Source organism: Salvelinus namaycush, chromosome 20 (genome assembly GCF_016432855.1).
Source record: "Salvelinus namaycush isolate Seneca chromosome 20, SaNama_1.0, whole genome shotgun sequence".
Taxonomy (NCBI): Eukaryota; Metazoa; Chordata; class Actinopteri; order Salmoniformes; family Salmonidae; genus Salvelinus; species Salvelinus namaycush.
In genome coordinates, this window is record NC_052326.1 from 47,870,112 (window position 1) to 47,887,074 (window position 16,963).

The 16,963-nt window shown below is 42.1% G+C and overlaps 1 protein-coding gene across 1 annotated transcript in view; it reads left to right on the forward strand.

The window, feature by feature from the left end:
* Positions 1 to 16,963, forward strand: part of LOC120065442 (protein CBFA2T2-like) — a 571,663-nt gene that overhangs the window by 225,869 nt on the left and 328,831 nt on the right. The gene's annotated exons all lie outside the window — the stretch shown is intronic.

Genomic DNA, 16,963 nt, shown 5'->3' on the forward strand with positions numbered 1-16,963 from the left:
TTGGGCTTAGAGCTTGCAGGAACGGCATTTCACTGTACTTGTCCACGTGACATTAAAACTAGAAACGTTAAATGAGCCAGGTTTATTGCATTGAAATTAGGACTGGGAATGGTGTGTTTTACTTTGTTTTACTCTGAGCCAAGAAACAGCTGGAAAATGGGCTTTATGCTCATGTTACACTTTGAACCAGCTAACTCCACCAAAGTCACATCTTTCAACTTTCAGTAGAGGTAGTAGCACATTACTGCCATTTTTGGATTAAAAAGTGTACAGCACAGGGGTATCCTGTACATACACAACAATTATGCTTTTTGGTAGCTTTTTTGGCACTTCGTTTTTAACGGTATTTCCAGCATGATCCACTAGGAAATGTTATTTAATTGAAACAAGCTGTCTCCAATCAATCAATGTCTGGTCGTGCATGTGTGTTTGGTGGGCGGATCGCCTATGCCAGGGGAGGTGAATCTTAATCCCATAAAGCCTATTATTTGAGAGTGACTACTATTTGTAGATCAGTGATTCTAAACATCACTTTGCTCAAGCTGATCCTCTCCAACGGTCTCAGAAGTTGTAGAAAAAAATTGTAAATTAGGGGCAGTTAAAGAGGAGGTTTAATTAAACCAACCATTGAAGTATATTGTTGTGAATTTGGGGGGTAGCCTCAACCGGGACTCAAACACGGATACAGCGACTTTCAATCCAACACCTTAACTGTACGCAAAACGGTTTGGACCACACAAACACACACACGCTAACTTCATGATAAGTTCTGCATATGAGCTAACATGAGAATTTTAATCTTCCTGTCACACTCACACAGTCTAATCCATTCTTTTGTCTGCCATCCTAGGCTGTAAACACACCCCTTAAGCCCAGTGAATATTCTATGAGGGGGTATGTACTTCCGGGTATGAACAAAACAAAAAATGAAAATGTATTAATTGAATAAAAACAAGTCGATTTCTGATTTTAGTTTTTCAAATTCAGAAACCAATAACAAGAATCGAGCCATTTTTCGTTTTCCCAAGTCGTCTTTTGAGTCAAATAACCAATGAATGTGAGATACACAGACCCGTATAGCTTAACATCAGCAAGTCCTGGTCTTGGTGAAGTTGTCAGTCAGACTACTGTCACATCACTATTGATGGCAAGCAAATATAGACATCTAGTTTATCCCCTGAAAGTTAGCTTGTTAACTTGCCATATTGATGTTATCTGTCATTAGCTATCTAGACAATCATGTAGCCTATCATGTCTGTCAGCAGCAATCACAGTTAAACACTGAGGTAAAACAATATTATATATTGGATATTCGTTTTTCTCTCGTCAATAACCTGAACCAAACATGCCATGACTATGAAGATAGTATATTCCGAATCAGGGATGGATGGAGAACAATCCACAAATATAATATTTCGGATTTGTATCGTCAGTTCATTGGTTATTTGATTAAACAGACGACATGGAAAATGGAAAAAGGCAAGTTTTTGGTTTTTGGTTTCTGAATTTGAACAAATTCCAATAGAACAACATTCAACAACAACGGAACAAATTCTGCTTGCGCTAGCTGGCTGGATAGCGCTGGCTACTTCTGTGTGAGTGTTTGTAAGTGTGTGTGTGTGTGTGTGTGTGTGTGTGTGTGTGTGAGAGAGAGAGAGAAAGAGAGAGACAGAGAGAGTGAGTGTGCATTTGTGTGTGTGTGTGGTCCAACCTTTTTGCGTACAGTTAAGGTGTTAGATTGACAGGGGCTGGAGCTGGGTTTGAGTCCCAGACAAGGCTACCCCCCAAATTTGTTATAATATACAGTGCCTTCAGATAGTATTCATACCCCTTATTAACTTATTCCACATTTTGTTGTTACAGCCTGACTTCAGAATGGATTAAATATGTTTTTCTCATTCATCTACACACAATACCCAATAAAGTTAAAGTATAGAAATATCTTATTTACATAAGTATTCACACACCTGAGTAAATATGTTAGAGTCACATTTTACAGCAATTACAGCTGAGTCTTTCATATTTCTCTCAAAGAGCTTTGGATTGTACAATATTTGCACATTATGGTTGTTGATCATTGCGAGACAGCCATTTTCTAGTCTTGCCATAGATTTTCCAGCCGATTTAAGTCAAAACTGTAACTAGGCCACTCAGGAACAATTAATATTGTCTTGGTAAGCAACTCCAGTGTATATTTAGCCTTGTGAAAACACAAGTTACAGTTTTGACTTAAATCGGCTGGAAAATCTATGGCAAGACTAGAAAATGGCTGTCTCGCAATGATCAACAACCATAATGTGCAAATATTGTACAATCCAAAGCTCTTCGAGAGAAATATAAAAGACTCAGCTGTAATTGCTGTAAAATGTGACTCTAACATATTTTTTCCTGCTGAAAGGTGAATTTGCCTCCCAGTGTCTGTTGGACAGCAGACTGAACCAGGTTTTCCTATAGGATTTTGCCTGTGTTTAGCTCTTGTCCCTTTCTTTTCATCCTAAAAACCTCCCTTTCCATAACATGAAGCAGCCACCACCATGCTGGAAAATATGAAGAGTGATGTGTTGTATTGGATTTGATCCAAACATAACGCTTTGTATTCAGGAAATGAAGTTAATTTCCTTGCCATGTTTTTTTGCAGTCTTAATTTAGTGCCTTATTGCAAACAGGATGCATGTTTATTATTATTATTGGTCACAGAGTGAGTTCATGCAACTTATTATGTGACTTGTTAAGCAAATATTTACTACTGAACTTATTTAAGCTTGCCATAACAAAGGAGTTGAATAATTATTGGCTCAAGAAATTTCAGCTTTTCTTTTTTCAATCATTTGTAAAAATTTCTAAAACCACACTTATTGTGTGTAGGCCAGTGACACACCATCTCTTAAATTCAGCAATAAACACAACACAATGTGGAAGATGTCAAGGGCTGTGAATACTTTCTGAAGCTGCGTACCGCCATGTTTGGTTTCACTGATTCTCCCCTTTAACTGCCCCTAATTAACATATTTTTTGGAGAGGATCACCTTGAGCAAAGTGAGGTGTAGAATCACTGATCTACAAATAGTATTCCCTGCCAAATAATAGGCTTCATGTGATTAATATTTGGACTTAGCTGTTTCAAAGGGTAACGTGAGCATAAAGCCCGTTTTCCAGTTGGTTTGTGGTTCAGAGTAAAACAAAGTTAAACACAGTCCTAATTTCAATGTAGCAAATCTTGCTTATTTGCCCCTGGTCGTGAAACCCGAGACATATTTGTTTTACCTATTTGGAACTACAGTACCAAAATGTTCTTGCTGCTCCGACAGGGTATCCAAATGATACACCGCTGAAAGTAGTGACTGGGTTTAAGGGTGTATCATTTTGGTGGTTGCTATGCTGGCCCAAATGTTCCATGCCCACAATAAAACTAAATGATGAATGAAAATGTCATAAGTAATTTTAGTGCCAAGTTAGAGAATAGTTTGATTCACTATGGCTCTGCCCCTACCTACACCTACTCAGTGTAATATTTCTGTTGCTGCTAATGGACACAGATTGAGCCTTGTCCTAGACTAAAAAGCAAGATCAATGGAGGTTATTAATTGAAAGTGCTTTTTAGTCTAGGACTGGGTTTAATCTTTGTCAGATAAACCTACCCTTAGTGTATTGCAGGTACCCTTTACATACATCTAGTTGTTTTCTAGACATAACCTGGTGCAATGTATATAGCGTTGCATATTGTTGTATCTGTTTTTGCAATTTTACAGTTGTATTGTTCACTTCTTGAGAGTAAATTTTCCTTGTTCTAACACTACATTTAACACATCTTCTAATAGAGATACATCTAAAATATGACTTATACTATATACTTTTTTTTATCTCTCAGTATGACTTCTAGTGACCTTTTTGGGTAGTTCAATTATCCACTTGTTTAATTATCTCTTGTTTTTTGTGTGGCCTTGTCTGCCCACTATTGTTTGTGGAGATGCTCTGGAAACAAAAGGTCAGGTTTGAATGCATTGAGTTGCACATTCTACAAGTTATCTTGGCTACTAGGCTGTATGTCTACAATAGGAGCATAAGCCTTAAAACAACAATAAAACGATCACTTTTTTCTTCCAAGATGGCGTAGCAGTCGGACATCTGTTTTGTCTTGTCCCATCCCGTGTTTATATCGTTTTCTTCGTATATATTTCGTATATATTTTTTATATTTTTAATCTCAATTTCCATCTACAGACTGAACATACTCTCCTGCAACGCGCCTCACCCAATGTGGTACGGATCTGCAATTTTTTATACGTTAGAACCAGAACCCCCATCAGTAGCTAGCCAGCTAACTAGCTATTAGCTAGTAGTCAGTTAGCCACTGCTGGCGGTCATCACCGTTAACTCGGACATCAGCCAGCCTCAGCCCGGTCAACTCCTGCCAGTCTGCACGGCGCGATATCAACCCAGAGCATATCAGACTGCTTTTTCTCTACCACATCTCCGGATTCCTACCACAAGCTCTGAAACTTTACACCGGACCATCGCAGCTAGCTAGCTACTATCCGAGTGGCTACTCCTGGCTAATGTCTCTGTCCTAAAGCAAGCACCAGTTAGCCTGGAGATAGCCTCGGGCTAGGCCCATCTCCCGGCTAGCCGCAGAGATCCATCAGCAATTTCCTGGGCTACATTACCTCTTTTGCCAATTGGCCTGGACCGCTTTACTGCCGACATGGAGCCCCGTCGATTCATCAAGACTGGTCTGCCGACGTAACCGTCCGAGGGGGTTTCTACAGGCTCTTCCGTTGCGATGTCCCCCAGAGGCCCATCTGCAAGCCTGCTAGCCCCGGCCTGCTAGCTGTCTGAATCTCCGTGTCTCCAGCTCGCCTAGCTACTCACTGGACCCTATGATCACTTGGCTACACATGCCTCTCCCTAATGTCAATATCCCTTGTCTACTGCTGTTTTGGTTAGTGATTATTGTCTTATTTCACTGTAGAGCCTCCAGCCCTGCTCAATATGCCTTAGCTAGCCCTTTTGTTCCACCCCTCACACATGCGGTGATCTCACCTGGCTTAAATGGTGCCTCTAGAGACAAAACCTCTCTCATCGTCACTCAATGCCTAGGTTTACCTCCACTGTACTCACATCCTACCATACCCTTGTCTGTACATTATGTCTTGAATCTATTCTTCCGCACCCAGAAATCTGCACCTTTTACTCTCTGTTCTGAATGCACTAGATGACCAGTTCTTTTAGCCTTTACCCGTACCCTTATCCTACTCCTCCTCTGTTCCTCTGGTGATGTAGAGGTTAACCCAGGCCCTGCAGCCCCTAGCACCACTCCCATTCCCCAGGTCCTCTCATTTGTTGACTTCTGTAACCGTAAAAGCCATGGTTTCATGCATGTTAACATTAGAAGCCTCCTCCCTAAGTTTGTTTTATTCACTGCGCTAGCACACTCCGCCAACCCGGATGTCCTAGCTGTGTTTAAAATCCTAGCTTAGGAATCCTGGAATTTCCATCCCTAACTATAACATTTTCCGACAAGATAGAACTGCCAAAGGGGGCGGAGTTGCAATCTACTGCAGAGACAGCCTGCAGACTTTTGTCAAACTATCCAGGTCTGTGCTCAAACAATTCGAGCTCATACTTTTAAAAATCCACCTTTCCAGAAACAAGTCTCTCACCGTTGCCGCTTGTTATAGACTCCCTTCATCCCCCAGCTGTGCGCTGTGGCGTTTTGCATTAGCATCGAATAACCCCCACGATATGCAACTTTTCAGGGAAGTCAGGAACCAATATACTTTGTCAATTTGGAAAGCTAAGGCTATCTTTTTCAAACAGAAATTTGCATCCTGTAGCACTAATTCCCAAAAGGTTTGGGAACCTGCAAAGTCCTTGGAGAATAAGAGTACCTCCTCCCAGCTGCCCACTGCACTGAGGATAGGAAACACTGTCACCACCGATAAATCTACGATAAACGATAGTTTCAATAAGCATTTTTCTACGGCTGGCCATGCTTTCCACCTGGCTACCCCTACCCCAACATCTCAGCACCCCCTGCAGCAACTTGGTGTCCGAGCTGGTCATGGGTGCACCTCAGCCACGCTCAAGGTCCTAAACGATATCATAACCACCACTGATAAAAGACAATATTGTGCAGCCGTCTTCATTGACCTGGCCAAGGCTTTTGACTCTGTCAATCACCGCGTTCTTATCGGCAGACTCATTATCCTTGGCTTCTTAAATGACTGCCTCGTCTGGTTCACTAACTACTTCTCAGACAGAGTTCAGTGTGTCAAATCGGAGGGCCTGTTGTCCGGACCTCTTGCAGTCTCTATGGGGGTGCCACAGGGTTCAATTCTCGGGCAGACTCTTTTCTCTGTATATATCAATGATGTCGCTCTTGCTGCTGGTGATTCTCTGATCCACCTCTACGCAGACGACACCATTCTGTATACATCTGGCCCTTCTTTGGACACTGTGCCTCCAAACGAGCTTCAACGCCATACAACACTCCTTCCGTGGCCTCCAACTACTTTTAAATGCTAGTAAAACTAAGTGCATGCTCTTCAACCGATTGTTGCCCGCACCCTCCCACCCGATTAGCATCACTAATCTGGACGGTTCTGACATAGAATATGTGGACAACTACAAATATCTAGGTGTCTGGTTAGACGTAAACTCTCCTTCCAGACTCACATTAAGCATCTCCAATCCAAAATTAAATCTAGAATCGGCTTCTTATTTTGCAACAAAGCCTTCTTCACTTATGCTGCCAAACATACCCTCGTAAAATTGACTATCCTACCAATCCTCGACTTCGGTGATGTCATTTACAAAATAGCCTCCAACACTCTACTCAGCAAACTGGATGTAGTCTATCACAGTGCCATCCGTTTTGTCACCAAAGCCCCATATACTACCCACCACTGCGACCTGTATGCTCTCATTGGCTGGCCCTCACTACATATTCGTCGCCAAAACCCACTGGCTCCAGGTCATCTATAAGTTTTTGCTAGGTAAAGCCCTGCCTTATCTCAGCTCACTGGTCACCATAGCAACACCCACCCGTAGCACGCGCTCCAGCAGGTATATTTCACTGGTCATCCCCAAAGCCAACACTTCCTCTGGCCGCCTTTCCTTCCAGTTCTCTGCTGCCAATGACTGGAACGAATTGCAAAAATCACTGAAGCTGGAGTCTTATATCTCCCTCTCTAACTTTAAGCATCAGCTGTCAGAGCAGCTTACCGATCACTGTACCTGTACACAGACAATCTGTAAATAGCACACCTACCTACCTCATACCCATATTTTTACTTGCCCTCTTGCTCTTTTGCACCCCAGTATCTCTACTTGCACATCATCATCTGCACATCTACCACTCCAGTGTTAATGCTAAATTGTCATTATTACACCTCTATGGCCTAATAATTGCCTTACCTCCCTACTCTTCTACATTTGCACACACTGTACATAGATTTTTCTATTGTGTTATTGACTGTACGTTTGTTTATGTGTAACTCTGTGTTGTTGTTTTTGTCGCACTGCTTTGCTTTATCTTGGCCAGTTCGCAGTTGTAAATGAGAACTTGTTCTCAACTGGCCTACCTGGTTAAATAAAGGTGAAATAAAAAATAAAACTGCAGTGATATAATATATTGAAATGGTGTCAACTAACTATATTAATTTTCTAGTGCATTTCATTAATGTGATTCATACATTTCCTCGGTCCAGAAACTCACACACACACTCACACACATATACACAGAAACTCACACACACACTCACACACATATACACAGAAACGCACACACACACTCACCATTGATCACACACCCTTCTTTAATGATTTTTAAAAAGCGTTTTGGGACAGATAGAGGATCAGTTTTGTTTTTACTATATTAAATTTGACAAAGGAGAACTGGTCAGTGATCCTCAATCTGCCCTCCTCAGGCTTTGAGAATGTATGTTTATGTTGTCCTTACATTCTATGTGTAAGTGCACCCAGTCATCTGTTTGTTGGTTGTGCCTGTAGGTTCGTAGCCTGGCTAACATGACCTACGTGACCACATAGCGAGGAAGAGTGACTCACTGGTCTGGACAGGAGGCCGTTTGCTATTGCAATTAGCTCAGAAATTGTGCGGACTCATTGATTGGATCTCTCAAATCTTTATTTTTCCTGGAGGGTTGTAATGGGAGGGGGTAGCGCTCGGGGACTGTGTATGGCAGTGCCTGTGGGTGTTTGAGTACACTGAGGAGAACCAACCAGTAAAAGCACAGCCCCTTCATTATCAACACATCATGCCGACAACATCAAAACAGTCATTCCAGGCTCTGAAATTAAGAGGACTTCGAGAATAGGTGTTAGCCAGACTAGTAAATTGGGGTTTTACGCTATGAACCACCCCCGTGCGTCACAGTTGGGATGGTGTTCTTTGGCTTGCAAGCTTCCCCCCCTTTCCTCCAAACATAATGATGGTCATTATGGCCAAAGTTTTATTTTTGTGTCATCAGACCAGAGGACATTTCTCCAAAAAGTACAATCTTTGTCCCCATGTGCAGTTGCAAACCGTAGTCTGTCTTTTTTATGGCAGCTTTACAGGAATATGACTGAACATACACGGCAACACCTCCACCATTGGCATTCTCTTCTGAAGATGTTGAAACCATGTATTGCTACCACTGTATCATCAAAGGTATTATCAATGTGACGTTTAGAGATAGACAGTATATGAATGTTATCTGTTACTAGCAAGTTATAGATTTTATGAACCTTGTTTCTTAGGCTACATATGTTAATGTGGGCTATTTATAGCACTTATCTGAGGGTTTTGATTGTTTTTATTGCTTTACTGGGAGGCATATCAGAGGTAGCTGTAGGATTGAAAGAGGCTTTCAGGGGAGTCAGATGGACATAAATTAGGTTACTTACATTATGACTGCCAACACCACTTGGACAATGTACATTTGCAGCAGCACTACGACGACTTAGCGATACAATGGTAGGGATTATCTGATCAGGGCTTGGGTCACTGATAAATCATTGTCTCAAGGCCAGGAGCCAAGATGATTTGGATGGACCATCATTCCTACAGAGCATCTTCTGTTTCCAAAAGGTGTTCAAGTTATTTATAAAAGTTAGGCCAACAGAGCTACAGTAGTCTCCATACAAGTGCCATCTGTCAACTTTCAGTAAAAAACACACTTGAAGCAAATGTAAACATTGAATTAAACCGAATTAATCAAAGAGCAGTTGAACAATAGTGAGCTAAATTTTGAATAAGGGGGTGCCAACAGCAAAGCAATGTCCCCTAATCCCTAATCCTGGAGAGAAAGAGAGAAAGAGAGCATTGGGCAGTTGAGGTATCATACAAATTCTGCGAGAGGGACACAGTATTTAAACACACAGGTAACATGCAAATAGACTGATGTAGAAATCCATACACAGGCAAAAAAATTGAAAGTGTCAAGCAGTCATCTATAGGTAATACCACAGGACATGAGAGAAATGGAGAGACAAACCTTGAGAGCAACATGCCTAAAAGGAAGTGTAAAGAAAAGCTTACCTTGAAGGACGGGGAAGCAGAGGAGGGTCTCAGCTGAGGTCCAAGCATTCTGATATGTTCTGTCCAGTTGTCCCCTCAAACAGGCCTGTAGGTGCCATCAACCAGCCTACATACCATCTGTGAGTCAGCTGTGAGGATGAGAGAGAGATATATAGATATAGAGAGAAAGAGATCAATAATCACTGCTGAGCATTCCATTTAAAATAGTGTATAACTGTTCTAGAGTCATATTGTTTCAGAACAGTATGGTACAGCAGTGTTAGACAGGTATTTTGATTTACAGTCACGGGGCCAGGCTTATTGCTTTTCATCAGGGTGTCGTAGGAGGCGGTTGTGCAGGACCTTGAAAGCATCATGTCCACTGGGTAGGGCTGAGTGACTGAACTGTGTGAATGGTCCTGTGGGTGTGTGTGTGTGTGTGTGTGAATGAGAGAGAGAGAGAGAGAGAGAGAGAGAGAGAGAGAGAGAGAGAGAGAGAGAGAGAGAGAGAGAGAGAGAGAGAGAGAGAGAGAGAGAGAGAGAGAGAGAGAGAGAGAGAGAGAGAGAGAGAGAGAGAGAGAGAGAGAGAGAGAGAGAGAGAGAGATCTGTAATCAAGTGTAGCCTACATCTGCCTTTCAGTGAGCAGGAAAGGATGTTTGTGAAGTATACACATACCAAAAAATAGGCTAATTTGAACTTACTATATTGGCTGATGTAACATAAAGTTCATGATGATCTTTTCAATGGTGCCCTTCTCATGCGGGAACATTAACAAAACAGACAGACAGACAGACAGACAGACAGACAGACAGACAGACAGACAGACAGACAGACAGACAGACAGACAGACAGACAGACAGACAGACAGACAGACAGACAGAGAGACAGACAGACAGACAGACAGACAGACAGACAGACAGACAGACAGACAGACAGACAGACAAAGACTGACTATAGCTTAATTGGATATTGATGCATGTGTAATGGGTTGAAAACAAAGTCACTAAAAACAGACACCCTTTTATTCCATTTTTTTCAACCAATTTGTTTATCTATTTGTCTTAATGAATCTAAATTGTATATTGTACGTGCTTTAGCATTAGTAGTCCATCAGGCCAATAGATGGTGCTGTTGCACTGTGGTAATAGGAGAAACAGCAAGTTCTGGTGAAGCGCACGCATCATTCTTCAGACTAAAGAAAGCGACAGAATTTTGCAGACGTAAACATGTGTCCATTCTTTTCAGTATTACAGGTATGTAACAGAACTTCCAAACTTTCTAATATCGAAAGAATATGTAATAACATGCTATTTAACACATTTGTCAAGGTATTATCACGTTAGGAAAGGTTTTGTGTTTTTTTTTTGTCGATCTGAGTGAGAGAAGAACTTGATTTACAAAGAGTGAGAGACTATGTTTGCTTGATGCTAGCTGAGGTAGAAACGATTTACAAGTCACAGAGACTATGTTTACTGAGTAGCTTACTTGTACTGGAGTTTGTCTAGGAGATTTTATTAAGAATCCAACTATTAGGGATTTCTGAGTTCGTTTTACATGTTATTGGTTTTGTGTACTTCCTGATGAACTCAGTCACCATGTCCGTGTATACGCCAATGTTATTCTCAGAGGCAACCCGGAACATATCCCAGTCCACGTGATCAAACGAATCTTGAAGCATGGATTCCGATTGATCAGACCAGCGGTGAATAGACCTTAGCACGGATACTTCCTGTTTGAGTTTCTGCCTATAGGACGGGAGGAGCAGAATGGAGTCATGATCTGATTTGCCAAAGAGAGGGTGGGGGAGGGCTTTGTAGACATCCCGGAAGGGAGAGTAACAATGGGCAAGAGTTTCTGAAGTGCAATGTGTTGATAGAACCTCGGTAGCGTTTTTCTCAAATTTGCTTTGTTAAAATCCCCAGCTACAATAAATGCGGCCTCAGGATATGTGGTTTCCAGTTTTCAAAAAGTCCAATGTAGTTCTTGAGGGCCGTTGTGGTATCGGCTTGATGGGGAATATACATGTCTGTGACTATAACCGAAGAGAATTCTCTTGGGAGGTAATACGGTCGGCATTTGATTGTAAGGTATTCTAGGTCAGGTGAACAAAAGGACTTCCTGTAGGTTATCACAATCACACAATGAGTAGTTAATCATGAAACATACACCGCCGCCTTTCTTCTTCCCGGAGAGTTCTTTATTCCTGTCTGTGCAATGTAGTGAGAACCCAGCTGGCTGTATGGACGGGCACAGTATATCCAGAGAGAGCCATGTTGCTGTGAAACAGAGTATGTTACAGTCCCTGATGTCTTTCTGGAAGGAGATCCTCACCCTGAGCTCGTCTACTTTATTGTCCAGGGACTGAACATTAGCAAGTAATATACTTGGAAGTGGTGGATGATGCACACGCCTCCTGAGTCAGACTAGAAATCCGCTCCGAATACCTATTCTCTGCCAGCGGAGTCTTGGAGCAGCCTCTGGGATGAGTTCAATTGTCCTGGGGAACAAAGGCTGCAATTCGGGAAAGTCGTATTTCTGATGGTAATGCTGGTGAGTTATTGCTGCTCTGATACGCAGCAGACTGTCTACCAATCGTGTTCACGTTGTCATGTTGCGTCATGCGGTTGCTAAGCTAATCATCATGCAATCCCTTCTCAAAGTCAGTCGAGAAAGGTTTCCTCAAAAGTACATAATGTCACGATTCCAAAGCTATACGATGCTACCAGACAGCAAGTTAATTATCTCACATCTTGGAAAATATTTGTAATGTTGTACTTCTTGTTGACTAAATTCGTGCTAATGTTGTGTTTTTATGGAGAACGCTCCTTGTCCAAGAATCACCCAGATTGCACCGTGCAGCCCATTGCCGTAGCATGGGCAACGTTTCCCATCTCTTCAAAAGTATATCTGCCGTTGTGAACGTTAGACTCCACTCTGTGAGGCACTTCTATCTGCAGGTTGAACATGGTGAGACTAAATTAATTGTGCAGTTTGTTAGGCAATTTTACAGCTAACTAGGTATGTTACATGCTGATATTGTCTTTGGTATTATTTTGTGCAGCTCCGTTTGTTAAGTAGTTACCTAACTAGCTAGCCAGCCAGCCTGCCCATAGAGAGAGCATCGCATTGTGGATTTTGTAGTGGACTTGAGCTACAACAGATTTCCATAACGATTTTCCATGTTGCTACAAACCGTATTATAATGGCAAAATGAAACAGTTGTTCACCCAAAAATATTGTTCACATACTAGTGTTATTTAACACTGTAAATTAAAGGAATTAGTGGTTTGGGAGGAATTTTTTAACACTGGTGGGGGAGTGCCAAGATGGAGGCAAGATGGTCTCAGCACATCACCCCCTATGAGTCATCAAGTGTATACATCAATCATTGGTCAAAACGCCAACCGACTGGGCCATTGGAACTAGATCCATGTCTGAGGTGGCATGTGTTTTGATGAGGTAATAAGACACAGACTCTACTCTGGGTCGGCACGCATTCAAGTTCATACAGTATGGGTCAGATCTTTACTTGAACAGTGTATTATGCAAATTAATCAATACAACAATGTTTATTCATGTTATGTTGCAGGCAGAAATATGTTACTGTGTGAAACAAAAAGCAAACAAAAAACTAACTTCATTTTCACACATCTTCTCACTTCACTGGAAGAATGTTATCTTGAACTTATCTTGAACTGGTTAATCAGTGGCCCGTGTGTGTGTGTACTGTATGTGTTTGTGTGTGAGTCTTTTGGAGAAAATGAAAGTTACTGACATTTGTTTAATGAGTGACTTTTAAAAGGCCATAGTTGACTGACCACCAACCAATAATCTCTCTCTCTCTCTCTCTCTCTCTCTCTCTCTCTCTCTCTCTCTCTCTCTCTCTCTCTCTCTCTCTCTCTCTCTCTCTCTCTCTCTCTCTCTCTCTCTCTCGCTCTCTCTCTCTCTCTCTCTCGCTCTCTCTCTGTGTCTCTGTCTCTGTCTCTATCTGTCTCTCTCTCTTAATTCAATTCAATTCAAAGTTCATTATTACTTACATTGTCAAAGTATACATATAAAAAACTATATATATATTTATATATAAACAAATGGTGGGACCAAGAGCAATAATAATAGTAGTAGTGGACATGGGATTACCATTAACAACAACTGCAACAATTATATTAATCAGAACAACAATACATCTCTCTCTCTCTCAACTGTTGTTGTCATGTTGTAAAAAACACCACGCAACCGTGACAGGGTTTCTGTCTATGAGAGTGAGAGTGTGTCACACATGTTTAAGGGCACGCGATCCGTGTGGAGTGGATGTGGTGCGATGCATGTGGACAGTGGTGGGGCCTGTTTGAGTTGTTGTGTTGCGTTGCATTGTAATGTTTCAAAGGCCAGACACCAGACTATAGATGTGTGTTACTTTTCACAAAGGCTCCATTGTTGCCGAGCGAAGGAAAAATCCTCCCAAAACCACTCATTCCTTTAATTTACAGTGTTAAATAACACTAGTATGTGAACAATATTTTTTGGTGAACAACTGTTTCATTTTGCCGTTATAATAAGGGTTGTAGCAACATGGAAAATCATTATGGAAATCAGTTGCAAGTTTTTCTCTCTCTCTCACACACACACACACACACACACACACACACACACACACACACACACACACACACACACACACACACACACACACACACACACACACACACACACACACACACACACACATACATATATATGAAAGCTGTGCCCCCACCCTCTCTCCATGATTTTCCTGGCAGCAGACTGAAGAGTTCCAGTAAGCTACGTGCTGGAGTCACATTTTGAAAGGCAGCCAAATACACCTGTTGGACAGGTATGTTTATCTAGCAGGGAGGTGCAGATACCCTTTGTCACCACACTAAGGTGTGGGAATGTGTGCTTGTGTGTGCCTGGACTGTTTAAGTACACAAGCTGCTGTTGATGAATTCAATTATCCTTGACATTAGCGATGAGGGAATTAGTGAGATCATTTAAATCCTTATTTGTTAAAGTTGAAAGGCATTTTAGTATTGTTTTCTACATGGGGAAAACCACATCACTGATTTCTGTACACTTTAAACTGTGACCTTAATGAAACAATGGACCACAAATGAATGAAGTTAATGTTGGATGTTCCATTGTTTCTAGATGGTAATAGATGCAATTATTCAGTAAGTCAGGCCTGAAGATGGCATGACCTTGATTTGGACAGGAACAAACCTAAATCAGCTTATCAACCAGCTAATTATTAGACTCAGGTGCGCTAGACTAGGGTTGGAGTGAAAATCTACCGGACGGTAGGCAACACAAATGGAATGCCCAGAAATCTCCTGCCAGAGTGTAGTTTGTCTTTCTTGAGTGTGTGTGTGTGAATATTTCAGGTGAGGGAGTGAGGATCCGACTGAGGTGTAAATCACGAGGCAGCAATTGACCCCCAACTCAACCGCAACTGTCGCTCGGCAACAATGGAGCCTTTGTGAAAAGTAACACACATCTATAGTCTGGTGTCTGGCCTTTGAAACATTACAATGCAACGCAACACAACAACTCAAACAGGCCCCACCACTGTCCACATGCATCGCACCACATCCACTCCACACGGATCGCGTGCCCTTAAACATGTGTGACACACTCTCACTCTCATAGACAGAAACCCTGTCACGGTTGCGTGGTGTTTTTTACAACATGACAACAACAGTTGCAAGTTCTATTTAGTTCAATTTAGCGTAAAAGAGAGTTTAAACCAACACATTCGCCAGTCGAGTAGTGTCCATTCAATCCAGAATGCTGTGTGTGTACGTACATGCGTGCATGTGTAATCAGCAGTTATGGTCCGTTGTCTGAGAATTGCCCCAGCTGTCACATACCTCTATGTCCTCTCAGAAAATACACTTAAATTGAGTCTGTAAATGTACTGATGGATCATAATGAAGAGCTCACTGTTGTGTCGTTGCAAACCAGAAGGGTTGATGTAAAAAAGAAAACACAGACAATACCTATCAGTAATTACTGTCGCCAGGACAATGGTGGTCTATCAGTAATTACTGTCGCCAGGACAATGGTGGTCTATCAGTAATTACTGTCGCCAGGACAATGGTGGTCTATCAGTAATTACTGTCGCCAGGACGATGGTGGTCTATCAGTAATTACTGTCGCCAGGACGATGGTGGTATATCAGTAATTACTGTCGCCAGGACGATGGTGGTCTATCAGTAATTACTGTCGCCAGAACGATGGTTACTCTAGGAGGACTATAAGTGTACGCCTATGTCAACCAGAGACAAATGCAACTGAGAGACAGGTGCAAAATAATGTTTCAATGTTACGTAATAACTTTGGATATGAAAATGCAGTCTGTATTTATTGTCTTGTCTGATAGTGGTTGGCAGGAGAAGAGTGACTACACTGCTGACAGATTCACACTCCAGATGAGAAATTAAGGCGAGGCCCTGTGTCACATCTACTCCCTCTCCAGCGCTCGACAACACCGGTTTACTAACCACCCATCATTAGGCACACCTGGACTTCATCACTACCCTGATTACTTCCCCTTTATCTGTATCATTACTCATCAGGCAGCGTTGATTCGCTTGTTTTTTTATTGTTCGTCACTATTAAACTCCTGACTCCCTGCGTCTTCGTTACACCCTGACAGAGGGCACTGACTGAAAGAGTCTGAGTTTCCTTGTTAAATTCCCAAACATCAGCCATGACACTCCGATGTGAAGAGTGAATTGGATCCAAATTGCGTGTCCTCGAGTATACACTATATATACAAAAATATGTGGACACCCATTCAAATAAGTGGATTCTGCTATTTCAGCCACAACCGTTGTTGACAGCTGTATAGAATTGAGCACACAGCCATGCAATCTCCATAGACAAGCATTGGCAGTAGAATGACCTTACTGAAGAGCTCAGTGACTTTCAACGTGGCACCGTCATAGGATGCCACCTTTCCAACAAGTCAGTTTGTCAAATTTCTACCTTGCTAGAGCTGCCCCGGTCAACTGTAAGTGCTGTTATTGTGAAGTGTAAATGTCAAGGAGCAAGAACGGCACAATAACTGCCCGTCAGGAGCTTCATGAAATGGGTTTCCATGGCCGAGCAGCCACACACAAGCCTAAGATCAACATGCACAATGCCAAACGTTGACTGGAGTGGTGTAAAGCTCCCCGTCATTGGATTCTGGAGCAGTGGAAACGCGTTCTCTGTCACGCTTCACCATCTGGCAGTCCGACGGACAAATCTGGGTTTGGCGGATGCCAGGAGAACGCTACCTGTCCCAATGCATAGTGCCAACTGCAAAGTTTGGTGGAGGAGGAATAATAGTCTGGGGCTGTTTATCATGGTTCAGGCCCCTTAGTTCCAGTGAAGGGAAATCTTAACACTACAGCATACAATGACATTCTATACGGTTCTGTG